Source organism: Amblyomma maculatum, chromosome 1 (assembly GCF_055883805.1).
Source record: "Amblyomma maculatum isolate TAMU_Amacu chromosome 1, ASM5588380v1, whole genome shotgun sequence".
NCBI classification, from domain to species: domain Eukaryota; kingdom Metazoa; phylum Arthropoda; class Arachnida; order Ixodida; family Ixodidae; genus Amblyomma; species Amblyomma maculatum.
In genome coordinates this window covers 270,527,523-270,545,373 of record NC_139344.1, presented here as the reverse complement: position 1 = coordinate 270,545,373, position 17,851 = coordinate 270,527,523, and the positions used below count along the sequence as shown (strand labels likewise).

The 17,851-nt window shown below is 47.0% G+C and overlaps 1 pseudogene across 1 annotated transcript in view; it reads right to left on the bottom strand.

The window, feature by feature from the left end:
- Positions 1-1,159: 1,159 nt before the first annotated feature.
- The window catches only part of LOC146206518 (uncharacterized), a 74,966-nt pseudogene continuing 58,274 nt past the window's right edge, over positions 1,160-17,851 (bottom strand). Inside the window, exons 2-3 of the transcript XR_014703267.1 lie at positions 3,951-4,088; positions 1,160-1,460 (exon numbers count right to left, since the gene is read on the bottom strand). The product of XR_014703267.1 is annotated as an uncharacterized LOC146206518 (transcript). The remainder of the gene's footprint in view (positions 1,461-3,950; positions 4,089-17,851) is intronic.

The following is a 17,851-nucleotide window of genomic DNA, read 5'->3' as shown; positions in this document are numbered from 1 at the left end:
ATAATCAATCTCGAACCACACAGTTTTGCTTGCAGCCTTTCTTTTCCTGTGCGTGCGAGTGTGAGTTATGATCAGTGACCCCAGCTCCTTTGGCGATCTTAGTTATTTCAAAAACACTGCCGCTGACCAACCATTTTCAAAGCGTAGCCTGGTCACTGCAGTGACTTTTGCTGAAACATTGATCATTGTTTAATTATACGAGTAACTATACAGTCTCGTTTCTTTCGACCAATTCATCTATACTGCCGTCTAGGTATTTTCTTTTTGTCGTCTTGGCTCCCACGCTGTACTTAATATTGTTCGTTGGTGGCCTTGTGGGAAGCGTATACAAGAACACTCACGCGTGCGCACAAGAGTACAAGGATGCTCACGGCACTTGACGTAACATATAAAGAGATACTGCTATCTCCCGTCATTGCAGGGCCAGATATATCCAGTAAGCACCCTGTCACGGTACGAGACACGTCTCAAGCCGTTCGTATATGTAATGCGCAGGTGCGCCGGTGATACCGGATTCAAAATGCAGCGCGACCAGATGACTCTGAATTATTTCACCTTTTCCTGAATGAAAATCGAAGAGCCACAGCTTCGGCCCCGACGTTGTTTGCACGCTCGCAGCGGGAGGCGCTGTTCGAAGCTTGGGCCAGCGAAATCCCAGCTGTCAAGGCGTGGTGTACAACGAATAAGCCAGGCGTAACGTCTCTACTAACGCGTCCCAACAACATAAACGAGAAGTGTAGATGGACCGAGGTCTTTTTTGTGAACCAATCAAACCGTCTCTTACCTCGGCCACGAACGTTTTGTCGTCTTTCGACGAAGCCACCTTGTCGGTATTCGCCGTAAGCCGAGGCGGAATGGGGTGGGAAGGGATTCTGTGTATGTTTGAGTCCATATAGTGGGGCGCGCGTGTGTGTTTCGTGTATGCCGCAGCGTGTGTATCGATCACGGCACGGATCCTTTGTTCACAGATCGAAGATGCCTCTGGCTGCAGGCTCCATCCGCCGGCCTCGCGCCCGGGATTTTTTCGCAGGTTGGGGAAGGAGGAGGGGGGGGGGGGGGTAGCTCCCGGCGTGATTTGTACCGTTCAGGACGTCGCGCGGCGGTGTGCAGAGGGCCCGTCGCCCGCCCATCGGCCTCCGACGGCCAAGGCAGTGGCAGACGCGAGCGGTGGGTGTGGGAAAAGAGAGGCGCACTCGGGGGAGGCTCGGCAGCGGCGCCATGAGCTCACGCCCTCCGGCCGGTCAGCAGCAGCATCAGCAGCGGCATCAGAGGCCAAAGCAGCGGCGAGCGGCGACTGGCGGCGTTCGTGTTGCAGCCGTCGCCTTTGCAGCACTCAAAACAGCTGTACGAGTCCTTGGAGCGGTCGCAGGTGTCCAGGCCCAGGCCCTGGCTCTGCTTCTCGTCGCGCAGGTTGCAGGGCCCCAGGGCGCACTTCTTCTCGATGAAGAAACCCTGCTGGGCTGCAAAGGGCACAGACGCTTCATATTATGATCGAACGCGCGCAAGGACGCACGATACCCGGGCGTCAAAAAACAAACTCAGCACCACGAGAAAGCGGTGATTAGTAGGAGGTGAAAACGCGGATCTCTTTTTCCCTTCGCGGCTTTTCAGACACTTTCTCATGGCACGGGCGCACAGTCGAAAATCAGAACTACGTAGACGCAACGAACGCACACAGCACCTTCTGTTCTGCTTGTTCCCCATGTTCTTCCTTTGATGAAAATGGAAATCTACAGCTAGCAGGATTTACACACTTATCTTAAACAGGACATGCAGCTCTCACTGGCCTCTTTTTTGTTGTTGTTCTTTTGCCTGCTTTTCCTTTTGCAGCCCCACAAAACATGAAATTGTGCAAACGCCAGTATTCATGTATCGCCAGTGCGGCTGTCTAGAGCGTTAGAAAGGCGTGCACGAGTGGCGCCTACCGGTAACGCATAGTTTAATGTGTCATGCGGCGCCATGTTCACCAAACTGCTATTGTCTTTATCGTTGGTCCGCGGCTGTGATCGCCAAATATCGCCGGTTGAAGCTCCGCAGGTCACCGGACCAAAGCGGAGATATAAATGTAAACTTAGAGCACCTATTGTCTTGACCAATACGCCTGCATATTATGATTCTTCTTCGTGCCCCGAGGGGTCATGTTCAGCGGCGATCAGTTATTAGCACCAAGAAATACTTTTTGTTTGACAGTGAAAAGCTTTACCAGTTAAAACACACCTTTAGCAGACCGCGTACCGTGTTGCCGTCTGCGTTACCGAAGTACCGAGATCTTTCCCACTAAGAGGGGGGATGCACCTATAGCTGATGGGCAACTAGCGCCATCTGGCGTTCTCAAGGCGAGCTGCCACGCGTGGGACTAATCAAGGGCGTGCTCACTGGCTGCGGGAGGGCTCACAATACTCCGGTAACGCAGACGGCAATACGGTACGCGGTCTGCTAATGGTGTCTGATATCTTGAACACTTTTTTTTACTTTATGATTTTTCGCTCTTTGTTTCTTTTGTGGTCACGGTGAAAGCATGTCTATTAACTTGGATAAATTAACCTACGTATCTGCACATTCTATGACGTGTGCTTTCAGAATCCGAAACTCTACCGCGATCATAGTCATGATATTGCTCAAGCTGTGCCGCTTAGTGAAGTGTTTTATACACTCCACAACAAACTGGGTGTCTATATCATGCGTAATATCCAGCTACCAGCGATGACGACGAATTCCCAACCTTTGTGGCAAAATGAACACGTGGGGAAACCCGAACAATAAACATGTGTTGGCATGTGGGCTAAGAAATTATCCTCTGTGCACTGAAATTCCCCCATTTTTAAATTTTTTCGCAGCGAGAACAGGGGAATTTTATCTCAGCGGCGATCCTTTGGTGACCTCAGCTACGAGCCGGCGTGGCGATAAAGATGAAGGCAGTGTCTATAGTATGGCGGTTCACGCTCAGATGCAGGCTGCCTCAAACGAGGCGTTATAGTATATCGGTAAGCGTAGCCCATACGGGAGCAGGTTCACCAACCTATCTAAAAAGGAAAGAAGATATGGCGCACACTTAAGCTTCGCCTTTATTGGCATGACGCGATAGCGTTAATGGCTCTCGTCCGCGACTCCCCTTGCAGTTCCTCGTCCGCGTACACTCTGCTCGCTGACTTACCAAATCCTTAACTAGTGCCTATAACAGCTCGCATATTATGTTTTAGCATGCATTCCTAAGCTATCACATTATCTAGCTGCTGGTCGTTAGCGACCACCCGACATAGCCATAAGGCCCCGATTTAACCACGTCATATGGACATGCATGCGTTGCCTATAGAGTAACGTGGCTGACTCTGCATCCAAGATCACTGGAAGGCTTCTCCCACTTAAAATGAGCGACCTGAGTTGGCAGCTCTTTCCATCTTTTGATATCATGTGTTCTCGTGACGTCACACAGCCTGCCGACCAGTCAGTGTTCGGCCATGTCACCTGCCAGAGCAATGCCCGGGATTTCTCGCTTACAACGCCTATAGGCCGGATTTTTCTGAAGAACGGAGTCTTTAACGCTATCACGTCAAACATTTTTTTTCTCAGGAGTGCTCCGTGATTGGTAAACGCACGAGCGCTGGTCGGTCATTACAGCAAATAGCACAATTCTTCATATTCAACAGTTAAGAAGGTCGCCGGCATAAGCCACTGTTACCACTCGTAGAAGTGGGTGCTGTTTACGGTTATTTGTTTAGGCAAAGGCGTGGAGTTCACCAAAGGCAGAATGCGACGGTCACAGCAAGCTTGAATCGCCAGTGGGAGGCACTTGAAAGTCAAATATGCGTGTGTTGCATGTTGGACTGACTATCCAACTCAGAACTATTCAACTGTCATGACTGTCAATAACTGTCACAACTGTACAACTACTCATAGTTCACTGTCGTGCGCTATACGTAGAAGAGCCCTGATACTCTCGCTTCGCTTACCGTTCTTAACCACCATGGTCATGCAGACATCGTACGCCTGATCACTGGGGCACGTCTTGAGGTAGGCCTCGTGGCAGTCCTCGTTGTTCGCCACTCGGCACTGGTAGCACCGGAACGATGGCCCCGTTGCTCGTGAGCCTGTGAAAAGCCGAGAATGTAGGTAAGGGAATTGCCTCTAAATAAAGGATTATATCAGTCAATCAAAATTGTCGTTGACTTGACCTCCCGGGGCCTCTTAAAGGAGGGGGGGGGGGGGGGGGGGGGCAGAATTATGAAGGAAAAAAATTCAGTGGCACTTTGGCTTACTAAAGTGCTTCAAGGCGGAAGCCTTCCCCGCGGCGCTGCTTAGGCATTGACTGCGAGACCGTTTGTGATTGACTAGAATTGTGACAGATATTGCGCCGTTTCTTTGCTGTCAACCAATTTGAAACGCCGCTGATGCCTGCTGTACTGCGTCTATTTCTATATATGCTCTGTGGTGCGGCGTTCGAAGAATCACCAAATGAAAGGCGCCGCACGGACGCCTGGATCTAACGCCCGGCGGGGTCAGCTTCGTATATGCGTGAATCTCCAGGTGAAGTCATCACCAGTCATGACCGGATGTGATGTCACGGCCGATGACGTCACCCGGCTATGGGCGTCTCGAAACGTCTAACCATTACTATTGGTTAGTGATAGTTAACCTTGACTTGCACTTTCTGAGTACTAGTTAATGTCTGGTTAGTGTTATTTAAACACCCCTTAACTAGAAAGTAATGGTTAGTGATAGTTACGATGACCTCCAAATGCATGGGCTCCTATGGGCATCTGCTTAACTATTTTATTATTAGCCTAAATTATTATGAAATTATTTTGAAAATGCCTTAAATCATGTTCCGATATCATCCAATTGCTATTTATTAAGTATCGATTCAATTTCAATAGTTATTGGCATATGCCCATATAAGGCATGCACCCGAAAAGCGGACATATTTGCGGACGACAGTATCAGGCATTAAAGGCTTTCGCCTTAAAAATTAGAAGGGTTCAACGCTACTGAGCCGAATATGAAGCGAAAGCATTAGCTGCGGGTGACCGAGCGTTCTTCTTCTTCTACTTAAAATGCGTTGCGGGGCTAGTTGGTTCATGCTCGTAAACTTATATAAGCGTAACAGAGACACCACAATCAGACAAGAGAGACGGGACAGGGCGCTACTTGCAACTGATTTATTCGGAACAACGAGGACGCCTTAAATACTAAAAGATTGAGACACGATGAAATCAGAAGCACGGGCAAGAATTCATACCAAAAAGGCACTGGAATCTCATCTCGTTACATATCAAGAAAAACAATCTCTTTATTTTAAATTGCCACGGATGTCATACTGACAATATCACTCCCACATCTCTTGATTTCATATGTCTCGACCAGCTCCCGCGCAAGCGTGTCAAAGCTTCTACACAAGACGCTAGTTCCTTGGAGACTCGCATCGCACTTAAGCAATTTTTCTTTTCCACATTCGGTAATGTGAGCCGGTAGGCGAGAGCCAGTACCGGTACGTAATGACAAATTATACTCTCGTAGTCGGTCGTTGATACAACGGCCGGACTGTCCAATGTAAACCTTCCCACATTTCGAAGGAATACTACTGTACACTACCCCTTTTTCGCACTTCACAAACCGATTACGATGCTTAATAGAGCAATCCCCGTTGTTGTCATAGTCGCTTGACACCAACCGACACAAGGAAGAAAGTTTCCGAGCGGCGGAAAAAACCACAGGCACGTTGTACTTTTTTGCCACGCGCTTAAGATTATGCGCCACTTTATGCTGATAAGGGATGACCACAGGTATTACTTTCCTAGTAGGTTCAGCCACCATTATGTCTTTCCTTTTTCTTTCAAGTTTTAACGTCTTTAGCAAACCTTCCGCAACAGTGCTAACCATAGACGAAGGAAAGCCTGCATGCTTTAGCTTCATGACCTGACCTTCAATGCTATCTTGCGCTTGGTGGCAGCAGGATTTTCTGAGTGCCAACTCAAGGCACATGAAAGCCACGGCACGTTTGACGGTATTTGAGTGCTTTGAATCAATTGGAATCAGCCCTTTCATTGCGCGTGATTGGTACTTCCAGCGAAAGCCATCGTCCCTAAGAGTTATTTCAAGTTCCAAAAATTGCAAATTGTTCTCCCTAGCAAGTTAGTAAAATCAAGTCCCTTGGCGAGTTGTCTGAAATTAGTAATTATATCCCCCACGATTTTTGGATAGGTCGACGGTGTCTGTTCTTTTCAAAACAATGAAAAAATCGTCCACAAATTTAAAAACACTAAGCCCATCACTTGCAGCACGCACCTGTGAGAAAGCCCTGACCAGCAGCGAGATAAATATTGCACAACACTGGAGCGACGCACGACCCGATACAGATTCCATTCTTCTGGATATACTCTTTATCTTTAAAGGTAATGCTGGTCGAGCACAAATAAAACTCTAAAACTGTCAAGAAATTGTCAACAGTCATACCAGTACTATTTTGGAAAGGCACCGGACCGTTAGTTTCAATGCAACACTTCGGCCAGTAATTCGCTTTGTGAGATGGAATCCGGTGGCAAACAGGTCTCGCCGAAAAGCTGACAAATGAATCTGCATAGTTTCAGGCGTGAGTCTCGTCCTTTAGTGCTTCTCGCGCTGTTGTGGCTGCCCACGACGTCGAAAGAAGCGTTTCTGTATCGCCAAATAACCGCCAGGATTGCCCGCGTGCACACGAAGCCCTCCACGACAGGCTGGAGAAAGCTGTCTGCTTAGGACAGGGTGCGACGCCTGAGGATCCAAATGAAGATCAAACAAGAGCGAAGCAACGACAGCACGAAAATAACGTAGGAGTGACAGCGCTAGAATAATGCGCAGTGGGGTGCAGCGAGAAAACATCATGTTGATCCCACTTTTTCTTATTGATTAATATATGCCTATCACTGACATGTATACATTATGCGGCTCGCTCGCGAGAAAATCCTCGTTTTCGGTTACTTTTTCTCTTTTTTATCTCGTATGAGGAAAACCGATCTAAATCATTCGAACTGCTTATAAGAAGGCGCTCGGGGTACCCATGAAAGCATCTACGCAGCGTCTGCTACAACTGGGGGTGCACGATACGGCCGATGAACTGATTAGCGCCCATCTTACAAGCCAGGTAATGCGACTGGCCACGACCAAGACTGGACGCAGGGTCTTAGAAAATTTGGACATTTGCTTTCCACGACAAGTGGCTGGGAGACAAGATATACCTCAAGAGTCGAAGAGCAAATTCCTTACGCTCACGCTCCCCAAAAACATGCACCCGGAGCATCATCATGTTAGACGAGTGGCGAGAAGCAAGAAGGTGAACGAATCTTATTCAAGAGAAGGAGGAGCCTTCTTCGTGGACGCTGCGGGTCCTGTAGCGGGGATATCAACATTATCAGTGGTGCACCAAATGCAGGTCGTGGACGGGCTTTCAGTTCGTAACGGGGATAGGCAGGCTATGGAGGAAGTGGCGATAGCCCTAGCCGCAACGCACTCCGCATCGAAATACATAGTTAGATTCCCAGGCAGCTTATAGAAACTATATGCGTGCCAGAATCAAGCCGCTAGCCTGCAAAATTCTGAGTCAATGTAGGACTTCAGCTGCACAGAAGGAGCTAACATGAGTACCAGGTAACCAGGGAGCTGAAGGAAACGAGCGCGCACACGCTTCGGCCCGAGCTTTTCTTCCCCGGAATCCTTCTACGTCCTCCCTTGCTGATTTAGGCTCCCCCTCTCCGTTAACAACATATTTAGAAATATTACAGCATTTGCGCCTTGAAAGGAAGACATTACTGAAGCCCGCTAAGGGTCTTAGTAAATCTGGAGAGTGTCACCTTCGAAGGTTACTAACTATGCCATTTAATAATCCAGCAACACTTCACGCCATTGAGCCCGAATTCTTTTTGGCGCAGTGCAAATTTTGTGGCCAGAAGGCAAACGTATACCATATAGTATGGCCTTGTCAACAAAATACCAGTATTGATATAGTAAATCAGCCAACGTGGGAAGGCAGGGAGGCGGCCCTGTCCAGCTCGGACCTCGAGGAACAACGAGCCCTCGTCGACAGAGCGCGGGCAGCGGCTTTTACCAACGGTGTCCCAGACTAGGGGACCGACCAGCCTTCCCTTAATCTAAGCCAATGTCAATAAATGTTTTCATCATCATCATCATCATCATCATCTTTTTATCTCAGGTTCTCTTTCTCACCAACCAGCCAGCGCACTGCGCAATGAACGACCTCTGTCCGCTCGATGTTCGCAGCGCGTTCCAATAATACAAGAAACAGTGTGGCTCCTACGTGCCAGCCGACACCGCAGGGCGATCCGGGCATTCTTGGGCATACCGCAGAGGTGCCCAGAGCTTCTCCCTCGCTTCGCTCCACCCCCCTTAACGCATCCTACTCCTCAGATTCCCCGCCTCACTCCATCGACCGAACGTGCATCAGGTGTGTGTCTCGCTTTCTTTTTCCTTCGCAAGCGACTGTCGTCAATTTGCGAGCCTAATGCTGCTGAAATTCGACCGCACTCTACTTATCTCAGTGCGGATTCTTGCGTAAAGATAAAAAAAAAAGATAAACCTTGCAGTCCACGAGTGAAAACGACTTAGTGGACACTTAATCATCATAAGTGTGTCGAAACGATGGCACAGAGTACGGGTGGCTAAGGTACGACTAACTCGTGGGTCCAAGTGCGATTCATGATTCTGTGCCATCTGTACTCCCCTTCTCGATACTTCTGCCTTTAAATACGTATCTTACGCTCTTTACACCAATTTTATGTCTCGATACACCTGCTGCGAGGCATTCTTCTCAATAATGAAAGTGGAAAGTGAAAACAATGGACTATCTTACAGACGAACACCTAGTCGAGCTGCTCCGGGCTATAGCATTCGAGGCAAACTACAATGCAGAGGTACATGAGCATTCGGTGCTAGACTGACATTCGACGTGACCACCAGCTTTGAAGTAAGAAATTGAAGGAATTGCTGCGCTCCCCTCTTTCGCGGCTCTTGACTATAGATACATTATTTTTTATGTGGCCCTTTGCATATACATGTCTGGCCACGTCTGGCATTCGTTATGCGCCCTTATGTAGTCTACGTGAGCGGACGTCGACTATATATACGATCTCATCCGCCTCGAAGCCGCCGCCGCTAATGCTGTTCCCTTATCCTATGCAGACTCTGCACTTTTCAGGTCCCGTTGCATGTGATCGGCAGTGGCGACATGTACCACATGTACCGCGTAAGCTCATTGGAACGCAGCGCGCGCCCACGCATTTGCAAGCTAGCTCCGCTGGTTACGGGGTATGTGACCCAGCTCCACTCGAGCTAGTTAGGACTCTGTGTGAAGCTGCCGCACGGTCAACGCAGGGTATTCACTTCAATTAGAATTGTATGTTTCGCACAAAATCCGAGCGCACTAACCCGTGTCGACCTCCTCAGTAGCCGCCCCCCCTGCCGCTTATGGTGCCGCGACGTCTTGTTTGTAACGTGCTACCAATGGCCCCCAGATGCCTCCTCTGTCTAGAGACGCATAACTACGGCAGCTTGCTAATGATACTGGCCGCGTCGCAAAACAAGGATCAAGGGCCCTGATGCTAGAACTTGAGGTGGGCTGTTCTGTTCCCCATAGGAGAGGCGGTCGTGAACTAATGCTCATTCCTCGAAGGGTGGTTGGGCGAGTGCGCGATTGCATTCTAGGTAAGGCCTCCCCTGCAGTGGCAAACCAAGCGAATGACATAGCGAGCTGGCTGCCAGTACTGTCGTCACAAGCGGTAGCTAGAATAGCAGAATTATATGCAGAAAGATGGATGAAGAAACGAATCGCTACTGAGCACCGGATTCAGTTGCTGCTCAACATGCCTGTAACTCTTACTGTGTCACTTCAAGAAGTTCTAGTTGTTTCTCTGAAAGAACATGTCCTGTATATTGTGTTAAAAGACGGCGATTAGTGGAAAAAAATCATTACCTTATGTCTATATAGACCACTATATTAGGACATTTATCTCATTAGCCCGTCTGAAGTGCATTGATAAGGCGAAAAGAAATAGCAGGGACACAAACCTGTGTCGGCCATGAAAACTGTTGAGTGCAATATTCGTACGGGATATTTTGTATGTCACACTCTCCCCCCCCCCCCCCCCCTTTTATTTTTCTTGGCAAGTAGATTGTTGGAAAACGGTATTACGTCTACCATGCTTGTTTTATAATAAGAAAAACTACGAGGATGTAACTGCACTTCGGTAATGCTAATATACACGATTCGACCGTTTTAAAAGACTGCGGGACAAAATGAAGACAATTAATGATGCACATGCGAAGAAACGCAGCGAGCTTCCTGCTCTATCTCATGTTTTCTTGCTGATATCATTCCCATTAGTCCTCTAGAGATCAACTAGACCGTCCTTCTGCTTTGACAGCCGTGTCGGAAAACTCTACTTAGGTGCCCAGAATCATCTGAAAGTTTTCACACCAGAGCCGCCAGAGCGCTGGACCTGCGGACCGAGAAGCTACTCTGGACCCCAAAGTGACTGCTTCCCCGCTTCGCAAACTTCGCTCTACAACAAAACACATGTAACTGCGTGCCCTTGTTGTGCAAATTTTGGAAGAATTTTGTAATCTCGGGAGCATATACTGCGGAGCCAGTTTCCATGTACCACGCACGCGCTGCCATGATGGAACTATTTCTCCTTCCTCTTTCGCGGAAGCACGTTCGCGTCTCCAGCCGTATCTCTTGCGGAGGCGTGTTCTCTCTCTCGGCCAAGAGAATTGGCCTTGTTATCGGGCATGGCTGCGGAGCAACGCCATGGCCGCCCGTTCTCCATCGTCGTCCCCAATTTGGCCGAGTGCGGCCCTATTTCGAGCTACGAGGCCGTAGAATCCCATATCGCTCGGATTGCGAGGATGACGTCGGTGGACGCAGCGCGCGGCAGACCGTCCGCAAACGATAAAGAACCGCTCTTTTCGACGCAAACAACAATTCCATGGGACTGCCGGCTGATGCCTTCTCTCTTCCTTGGAAACATGGCTGGTAAAGGCCGTTCGAACGACTACACTTACATAAGCGTTCATATGCTCCGCATTAAGCCTGGGATGTATGCGCGTTTTTGTTAGAAAGGAGTCGCGAGCACATTTCAGCGGCGGAGCACGGCTAAAAGTCACCACACGCTGAGTGTACAGCCTCAATCTCTATGTAGCCGTTTTTTTTTTTGCATTGTTACACAGATCTCTACAAACTAACTCGTCTACTTTTCAGCGCAAAACGGCCTACTGCTATTCTCACGCTGTTTAAACAATATCATCATCATCATCATCATCATCATCATCATCATCATCAACCAGACTAATCCACTGCAGAACAAAGGTATCTCTCATATTCTTGTGCTTCACCTTCACAACAAACGCAAATATCGCGCACAATTGTTAGCCCCATTTACATCACTGCTATAAATTTTCCCACCCTTTCCACTCCGCAGGAACGCAATTATAAAGGTCATTGGAAGCAAATGGCAAATGTACAAGGATAGAGGAATCCCGTCATGAGAAGCAAGATCACGACCGAGGAGAGGATTTTTGTTGTGGCCAGTACGAGCAATAAAGCCGCATATAGTCGGCGTTCGTAAAACCTCTTATCGGTAAGATTGCATGGAAAATGACATGAGCCCTTACAAGTACCATTTCTGTTCCTTACAGTCAACTACTTCGCACTCAATCACTTCCTTCTCCGTTGCAACCAAACTGGGATCTCCCGTTCGTACTCGAAAAATATGGCTACCTGATTCTCAAAATAGGTCTAGTTGTTTTTTGGGGGGGCGGATCTTCTACGACGCTGAAAGTAGGCGGGCGGCTCGCTTCAAGTGTGATACCGGCTAGAAAAGCGGAGTAGTAAGAGCTCACAAAAAATTCTCGAATAGAGTCCTCATGGCTCACATCCGAAACCTGCTACAAAGTTTAAGTCATCAGTAACACCGCCTTGGCTTAAGCCATGTCACCAAGAAAACCCATCATGCGCCAAGGCGCCTGAATATCTAAATATAAATCAGTTCCTATTGAGCAGCATCACATTATTAACGCCAGAACCTGTTTCCGCTGATGACTATCTACTGTAACGCATAAAACAATCCACAACTTTGCATCTGCCCTAGATAGCCATAAGCAAACTGAAAGCGCATGCCTGGACTTTAAAAAAGCAGTTGGTCGCGCATCCCACTTAATAAGTTTCTATTTATATTAAGGCGAAATTCTTCCTTGTCCCATGAGTGTCATCACCACAGTGTGTAGAGAGAGCCTGTCTCTGTATATCAGCAGAGCGTGTCTGCATGTTAAGAAAAAATTAGAAGGGTTCAACGCTGCTGAACCGAATATTGAGCGAAAGCATTAGATGCGGGTGACCGAGCGTATTTTTCTTCTTCTTCTTCCACGGACACGGACACGGACACAGCAAACAGCGACGAGCAGTTAGACCTAGTGTAGATTGCTTTCGCAATAAAAGACAAAACACTGCTTCTACCGGATTTCGAACCACACCAGAACGAACAGATCTGCTTTCGTGGCCAATGCACAAGAACACTATACCATACTGCATTTTTTAGCGTCGAATAGTTTTGGTTTTTAGTGCGTCTGTTGTATTGTACTATCTCGCCTATACTATGGCCGCAGCCGATCAAGCCTGGTTTAAAATTACAATGCTCTTTCGAGCTCTGCAGTAAACATCGCCATCTTCAACACGTTCCAACTGCCACACTCTCGCGCTGGGCACTAAACATCGTCGTCTTTATGAAATCCAATCTGCACCACCCCTCCATTTAATTTATAGGTAAATACGCCATATACATACGCCATCTGGGTGTCTGCGGGCGAGGTCCGCGAGCGTAGTGTCGAGCGAATCCATCAAGCGGCGTGACAAAACAGAAAGCAAAAAAATGATGTCAATGCGTCCAGTGTCGCAATAGCAGCAGCAACGCCCAGGCTTTCGCAGTTCTCCTCTGCAGGTTCTGGAGTGCTCTCCAAGGTTTTTAAAGCTACTGCTAAAGAATGACACCGCACTCCCGTGTATTATATTTTTTTTTTACACAGGCACCAGGCAGACATCATCAACGACGCACAGGCTCCCATATATATATATATATATATATATATATATATATATATATATATATATATATATATATATATATATATATATATATATATATATATATATATATATATATATATATATAATATATATATATATATATATATATATATATATATACTATATGTATATATATATATATATATATATATATATATATATATATATATATATATATATATATATATATATATCACGTTCTACGTGGCGCTGGCGGTAACAAAGGACGTTCCACGTCCACCGCTGTGGTTGAGGGTGGCGCTGGTGAACATTCTCAAGGTTCGTATACAGACAACGTTAATATCCAAGAAAGTAGGAGGGGGGACAGCGGCCGATGTAGCTTAGTTGGAAGAGCACCGGACGCGATATTCGGAGGTCGTGGTTCGGTTCCCACCATCGCACGTTGTTTTTATTTCTACTTTGTGTTTATTTATCTTTCCCCTAAACAGATTACATTACTAATTTATGTGATTAACGAAGTAAAAATTAAAAAGAAAAAGACATAAAGTACTATCCCCAATGCTTTCCCCTTGGCCTTGTCGACTGTTGGCTTCTTTCCTTCATGTATTATAACGAGCACCCTCATTTCCCTTTCATTTATCTGCTTATATATATATATATATATATATATATATATATAATATATATATATAAATATATATATATATATATATATATATATATATTATATATATATATATATATATATATATATATATATATATATATATATATATATATATATATATATATATATATATATATTTATTGAGCGGTGGCCTTGTGGTACAGCATCCGCCTCGCATTCGGGAGGTACCGTGTTCGATCCCTGGTGCCGCCGGGTACCCACCGGTTATAAAATGGGTACAAGCTGTCCCCCGGCCTGGTGCTCGGCTCTTCTGGGGTGAAATGCTTGGGAAAAGGGGTCACGGCCCAAATAGTTGCGCCGATGTGGCAGTGATTCGTTCCGCCATCGGACAACAATAAGTCCGCCTTGCGCGGCAACAGCCCATTATGTGGCCCCTTTAACCGAAGCGGTGGCCTTGTGATAGAGCATTCCGCCTCGCATTCGGTGAGGTACGGGGTTCGATCCCCCAGTACCCGCCGGGTACCCACCGGTTTCCAATGGGTACAGGATTTCCCCCGGCCTGGTGCTCGGCTCTTCTGGGGTGAAATGCTTGGGAAAAGGGGCCATGAACCAAAATGTTGGTTCAAATATATATATCTATATATATATATGCAGAAGAATCGTTATTGTTTCGTACAAAGTGTGCTCTACACTCTCCCATGGTATTTGATAGTTATGAGGCTCTTTTCTCCAAGTTACAATTATCGCTACGTGTTTATTATTGTTATTTTTTACTTTGATAACAGTCTGTCACGTAGAACATCAGGCCTGTATTTTAGCAAATACTGAGTGTAACGCTGCTTGATCATCAGAGGTGGAAGTGTTGTGATGCCTTGTGTAGTCACCTGGGAATAGTAATTTACAAGTACGTTACATTATTTTCAATAATAAAAGTCAGGTAGGGCATGAGCCCTGTGGATTGGCCGACTCCGGAGCGAAACAGGAATGTACAAGTGCCTGCCACGATGCTTTGAAATTGAAAACCCACAACTGCATGTGACTGCCGCTAACGTTCTCGGCATGTTCCGCCTGGAATTATAACTGTTGGCACTGACCGCGGAACCCCCTGTTGGTCGCAAATTAAGGTTATTGGGTGTGAAAACATTCCTATCTCGGTCTGCATGCTTGTCGGCAGTACGCTGCGCTGCAACTACAGAATCTTAATTTATTTTCATCCTCGCGCTAGAGGATCGTCAAATGATGTGTTAGGTCTCGTCTATGAACCACCCTAAAAAGCAGATCGTGTGCAAAACCTCGTTGGAGGCGGCTTCTGCTCACAAGTGAAAAGGTTGGAGAAAGCTGTTCATCCAAAAACGACTGGTCGAGAAGGGGGCCGAATCTATCCTTGACGAAAGCAGGAGGGCTTTAACCACGCGAAACAGCAGAGTCTGATGAAGGGAATGACAAAGCTGCCGTTATTTCATAACACAAAGTTTCTCTCAAGTATCAAGAGTTTTGAACAGGGGTGGGGGGATAGCAGGGGGGGGGGGGGAGCAATCCTTCTCCTCCCCAAACTCGTGAATCTCAGGAAAGTAAATCAAGAGTGCCTTAAATTGCTATAGATGTAAGTTGGTCAGTGACACTCCCCGCATGCTGTATAATATGCCATTGTCATTCCAGCTATGCTATGAAAGACGGGAGGAAGCGTTAACGAACGATTGCGGGAGCACAGGATGCATATCTAGAATGTGGCATAGGCAGCCTCTTAAAAAAAAATTACAAGGGTTCAACGCTGCTGAACCAAATATTGAGCGAAAACATTAGCTGCGGGTTACCGCGCGTTCTTCTTCTTCTTTTTTTCTTCTTCCTCAGCCCACATATAAAGCCCCGCTTTAACCAACCCGTATGAACGTGCCTTAGTGGCCTATAGGGGTAACGTGAATGCCATGGTCTTAGCAGGCTGATTCTGACATAACCGTCCCATGTGAAACAAGAGACCCAAGTTGGCAGCTCCTGCCAGCCCGTGTGTCACATGGGGTGTGACGTCACAGCGTCAGGTGGGCAAGACTTAACTGCGGCCGGGTCACGCGAAGGCTTGAAAGTGCGAGTAGTATTGCTTTCGCAATAAAAACCCGATCCTGCCTTCAATAAACGCAAGGTCTTAAATGTGTATGTACTTTACAAATATGTACGGGTCAACCAGCCGGCGCACGTGACGCTGCAAGTTGCATGTCAGCCTGCACCACATTTAGTTTGATTTGCTTTATGGCGTTTAGCGTCCCAAAGTAACGCAGGCTCTGAGGAACGTTGTAGTGGAGGGCTGCGGAAATTTCGACCAGCAACGTGCACTAACTTCGCACATCACACGGGCTCATTGCGTTTCGCCTCCATCGAAAAGCGGCCGCCGCGGTCGGGATTCCATCCCGCATCCTTGGGAACAGAAGTCGAGCGCCCTAACCACTGCACGTAGCTAGCCGTTTTTCGAGGCGATCTACAACTTTGCATTGACACTTTCTTCTTTAAGCCAAGGAATAAAACGTTAGGTAATTTTTCTTTAATATTAATTAACGTTATCAAAGGAAACAGATACTGCATATACTAGCGTAGCTGACTGTCAACAGAACTCAGTAGGTTTGAGGGGATAGGGCGCACCGTATTTGTTTAGAATCTTAGTTACATTTAGCAGGGATACCCTGCGCATAATAGTGACTGCATGCCCTTCAATTGCACCCATTGCAACAAATGTGGCAAAACGATGAAATTACGCTAAATATAGAGGATAGCGCTTTCGTGGGCTCAACATGGAAAAATGAGGCATAGGAAAGACTGATCCTGATAGCGCGTGACAAAGCGTTGCATGAACTGCAGGATTCCCCTACGGCATCCACACGATAAGATAAGGGGGAGATGAACCGCCTTGTTTCTATACAACAAGAGAAACAGCAGCTTGGTGGAAGGTTTTTTGTGTTCTTTCTAAGCCCGGTACCCGGCTCAAGCTTAGGATCTGCGTTTGGTGCCTAATTGGCTTACCTAGCTTATGACGAAGCGCTTAGCCGCGAAACTCAAGAAATACTTCCACTGCAAATAAGCCTATTTTAGTGTCGCAAGGGCCGGACAAAGCAGCTTTGTTGAATTGGCATTTGCGGGGAGGACCTAATTTGCCCTTTAATCCTTTATTTGTACCCATCCTTGCGTAGTGTCATTGGTCTAATTGTCGTGTTCATACAGCCATAGGTCTGGCAATAAGAGCTTTTAAAAAACAAGAAAATAAGGGCGGAGAGAGAGCGCTCAATCCTCCCCCCCCCCCCCCCCCCCCTAAGCCTGTGCATGTCATCCCGAACGTTTGTTATGAGGTTGGTTGGTTGGTTGTTATGAGGCTTTCATGAAGCATGTAGGACGGATTTCCCATCGGTCATTATTCAAAGGAAGAGAAACAAAGACATGTCTGAAGCAACAGCAGAGTGCAAAAAAACTTGCTGTACAAATAAAATGTAATGAAATAAATCGTTCCATCGAACATGTTGTGGCGCCAAATCGGAAACAAAGCGATGCTTCTAAAACGGGAAAGGAATTTCTCTCTTTTATCTGCTCTCGCTGAGAAAAATTCCCACATGTGCTTTCGATGTCAGGCAGGAAGCTACGGTGGCACAGCTCAGGTTTCGCACTCTTTGTTTTCAGCAGCGTTTGCGACAGAATTGAACGGATGAGGCGCGCAGAGACACTCCATCCGTCATAAGCTGTCGGGGAGACAAAAGCGCTTTCTCTGTAGGCGACAACGATTTTCTTTTCTTAACACACTCCATGCGTATCTACGACACAGTTTTGAAAGCTAGGAGCGATACTGTCGCTAGCTTAGAAGCCACGCTAGCGATTCGAAAAAAGAAAAGAAAGAAATGAAACAGTGTTGTGCAGTTGAGCATGAGTGGGTTTCTGGGTTGCGCCTCGGTGTGTTCTTATTTTGTGTGGTTTCGCTGTATTTGCAGCGCAAGTACGGTAAGGTACTGCAACCTAAATATGTTTTTCTTCGCACCGATTGCAGGTGGTAATACGCGCTGTAATAACGCGTAATGAAGGTGGTGAGGGCATGCACGTGTTTAACACGGAGGATGTTTCCTGTCGTCGCAACCAGTAGTAAGAAGTCGGTGAAAGTGGGAGCG